Raw genomic sequence first — 4,365 nt, 5'->3', positions numbered from 1 at the left:
AAACCAATTTCTTGCACTTACTACCTGTGTTTACAGGACCATATTATTTAAGCTTTATATGCTTCAACTTTCTCACACAGATGGTTCTTGATATGTCACCCTACCTCCCTTTACAGAGGAGATGGAAGTTCTATGTTTTTTGGAAAATGCACAATGTTTCCACCACCATCATTATGCAAAATTAGGCAGGGTTTTGTGGCTTATGCCTATGATGCCAGCACTTTTGAAGGCCAAGGTGGGAGGATGACTTGAGCCCAAGTGTTCAAGACAGTCTGGGCAGCATAGCAAGACTTTGTCTGTAAAAACACAGCAGAAACAAAAATGTGTACATGGGTGGTGCACACATGTAGTCCCAGCAACTTGGAAGGCTGAGTCAAAAAGGTTGCCTGAGCCCAGCAGGTAGAGGCTGTGGTAAGCTATGATCATGCCACTGCACTTCAACCTGTCCAACTGAGTGAGACCCTGACTCAAAAAAAAGAAAAAGTATTTGATTATCTCATTTTTTCCTTATCCTGCTTCTTTTTTCTACTCCTTTCTCACACCTAGCCTCTAACAACCACCAATCTGTTTTTCATCCTTTTAGTCTTACCTTTCCCAGAATATTATATACAGAGAATCACAAATATGTAGACTTTTGTTTTTGACTTATTTCTTCTTTTACTTAAAAATTCATTTTAGATCTATGTTACTATATGAATCAGTTGTTTGCTCTGTTTTTATCATTCTGTTTTTATTAATAAGAATAATAAAAATAGATTTTTGTCTTATAAACATGAAATAAGATTCAGATATAAGTGAGTGAAAAGTGGGAAGAGTGTTATACGTTGTCTTGTACATATCTTTATGACATATTGATTGTCATTTTTAATAATGTAAATTTTTTTTCTTGGAATAACTATCAATTGAGAATAGGCTGAATTTTACTTTATGAGAAATTTAAAATACACCACATGCATTATCAAATAGAGTCTTTGCTGTACTTTCCATATAAAAAGGAGGCTCGGGAATATTTAATAATAATGATGTGCCAGTAGAAATTCTCAACTAAATATAGAGTAGAATATCTTGCCATTGCCTGGAGGAGAGGAGATGGGTATTAAACTTTAGTTTACCACCTTTAGTCACCTTGGAGTATATTTAATTCACCAGACCTTACACTTCCTAGTTACTCAGCCTCATATCAGTTTATTTCTATAAAACAGCCTAAGAAAATTATACACGTTAATTGACAAAAGCACCAGAGTTAAATATACATTACAATAAAATAGAATTTAGGGTACAATCAATGTTAAGGCAAAAGGGTCACCTAAGTAAGCATAGAGTGAAATTAGAGAAAGCTCATGTTTTATGAATATTTTTTCTAAAACGTCTTAGCAACTAATTCTGTTTTTTGTTAATTTTTTTACTGATAATTGTAAGGGCTTGCCAGCAATTCCTTTTAAAGTATAGGTTGTGAAGTATCTTATCAATAACCCTTGTATTAGTGTTTTATGATAATATGCATTAATTTGATAGATGAAAGGCCATTACAGGATGTCACTGCAGCGATCCATACATTGAAGACTCCCTAAGAACATACTGACACAATATTGCAGCAGTGATCCATGAATTAAATATGCATCAGATCCAAGTCATTACAAGTTTAGTGGGAGAAATGCACCGATTTCACTGAAAAATGCCGTCTTTGACTCTGTGATCGATTCTTCCATAAACAAACTTTCAGTGTCTCCTCCTAATCAATGTTCTCTCTGAACCATCCCTACTTATTGTTATGTGACTTCCTCAGCATTCAAAATCCCTTTTTATATTGACTATTTGGAACTCCTTGAGTGTCACAGAAGAGACCTATGAAATAATTGCACAATAGTATTCACAATAATGTAATTGTTTTGTGAATAATGGAAAGCACTATTTTATCCTTTTAAAAGGCTAGGCATAAAAAACACTCAATAGACTTCAAATGAAAGAAAATTAAAATTTTATTTGGGTCATTATTCAGTCTATCCTTTATTATAAAATGTTCGTAAAGTTATTGTCATAGCAGATTGGGCACAAGAAATGTGAAATTGTTCCCATGTACTTAATATTTACTCCCCTTATTCTACCATTTTTATTTTACATGTATTAAATTCTTAGTGCACATTATGCAAGATGATAGTAATAGTTTCTCAAATATTTAGAACAGAGTTGCTGTATGTATTTGGTTGACAAACGTTTTTTTACTCTGCTGAGCACATAGTGGATATTGCTTCTAATGAGAAAGGATGCTAATTATAGGAACAGAAAGTTGAAGAAAAAGAAAAGGAATAAAGGATGAAAGAGATTTGAAGGAATACCCCTCAAAGAACTGGGTAAGATATTCCTTTGAAATGTAAGCATGTTAAAGAGAATAGGTACAAGAACAGATTGGAGACAGTAGATGGGATTTAGACAAGAGAGAAGTGTCCTCAAGAGCCTCACTTTGTTCAGTAAGCCAAGGATTGAGTAATTTTGCCAATAGACAATGTATAGAAGTGGAGACCTGAAGAAATGGGGAAAAAGGGGGAAAACTATTTAGGTGTTATATTGTTGGGAGCTTTATAGTCTCTTCCTACTGGAATGTCCATTCTCCTATGCTTCCCCAAGGCAACTGTCACCAAGTACTGTCCCTCCACTCTTCTTTCATGCTGTAATTCTCCAAACCTTGAGTTCTTGAAAGCAAGACTAAACAGAACAAAACACAAACAAAACCTCTCTCCTACTTTTAGTTTTTAAGTTAGTTCTCATTCTATTTCCCACTTGTCTCCTTGGTACCATTGTTGATTCTGTAGTTTTTTCTATCTTGTGTCTGCCTTCCTTTGTCTTCTTTTTACTGTCAGAATCATAACATTCAGGACTCTGTGAGTGTTCATTCAAGTGCAGGACGCACTAAGGACCTGACAGTACCTCTGTCAATCTACAAATGCCAGGAATGTTTCTGCTATTGTAACTGATGGCGCTGGTCTGTCTTGTCTTCCTCAATGTTAAGGAGTGTAGAGTTGTAGGAGGGAATCAGAACTGGGATGTGTGTGTGAACAAATGGGCAGGGCCAGGGTAGATTAGGAGAGCAAAGGCATTGATATGACTGGGCTCATGGGCACAGAGATGGGCATGCTGCTGTTAGCAGAGGTGGTAGGTAGGAGACAAGGAAACAAGATGGAAGCCTGGAACAAGGAAGAAAAAGAAGGGTCGCAGGGATAGTAAGAATTCTTGAAAAAAATTGTATAAAATATTAAACCAATGAAAAATACACCTCTTTATTATTATTTTCCAGGGACCATGCAATGTGCTTTCACATAAATCTTCTCATTCATTTCTCAGAACAACCTTGAAATGGCTGCTTGCGTGTCTCGGATATAAAATTGTCAATTTAGGTAAATTTAGCTACTGAAGCTTCAAGATGCAGTGACTACCTGAGACTAAATGTGAGCAGTGGGGACCAAGGATAGACCCAGGAAATCTCAGAGAGATTAGAGTAGGAGAGGACCACTAGGAAAGAAGACAGGACAACTATAGAGCAGGATGGGATAATGCCACATGTAAATCATGTATGTTCTAAATATTAACACATGTCTTTGAAAAGACTAAGCTACCTCCTTCTATGGGTCCAAATATATGGCAGAACTAATGTAGTGTTGTCTACTGATAGATTAGCTACTCATCGAGATGGCCTACTCATCGAGATGGCCTGTTTCCCCCCTGCTTGACTAAACTTTAGACAGGTTTCTTCCTGACTTTAGACGCCTGACCTTCCTTTCCTTAGAACGTTTACTTTAGAAAGCTTGTAATTGCAAAGTCTTCCTCTGTCCTGTTCCTTTGAGATCTAGATCACCTCCCAGCCCCTTGTGAGTTTTCCAACCCAGAAATATCTTTTTCAAGGACCTGGTAGCTACCCTTTGAAGTGTGGTCATCAAAAAAGATAGTGTCCCTATCACCCAGTCTCTGTGGGAGAGTAGGGACCTAACTTCAAAAATTACCAACTAGCATTTGGAGATCCCATTGATGAACCTATCCCCAAAGCCCTCGAGTACCTTCCCCCTACATCACCCCAGAGCTTAAAAACCCTCCTGCCTTTTGATCCAGCAGAGTTGTGTTCAGTTTCCCTCTCCAGTTAATCTAATCTTGACCCCTATTGCAGTAAACTTGAATACAATCTTTCTTGCCTGTTTAACTCCATGAGGTATAATTTTTCTTTGATCTTATTAACCCATAAGGTGAGTGTCCTTATGTAAGGCCAAATGCAGCATCCTCTGTCTATCAAAGCATAAATGTCTGCAAAACACATGGTTGTTGATCTGTAACAATTTGGGAGTAAAACTCTAGAGATAAAGGGATGCTTCAGATGAT

This window comes from Carlito syrichta, unplaced genomic scaffold, assembly GCF_000164805.1.
Source record: "Carlito syrichta isolate Samal-C Ts95f unplaced genomic scaffold, Tarsius_syrichta-2.0.1 Scaffold20669, whole genome shotgun sequence".
Lineage (NCBI taxonomy): Eukaryota > Metazoa > Chordata > Mammalia > Primates > Tarsiidae > Carlito > Carlito syrichta.
This window is presented reverse-complemented; position numbering follows the sequence as displayed.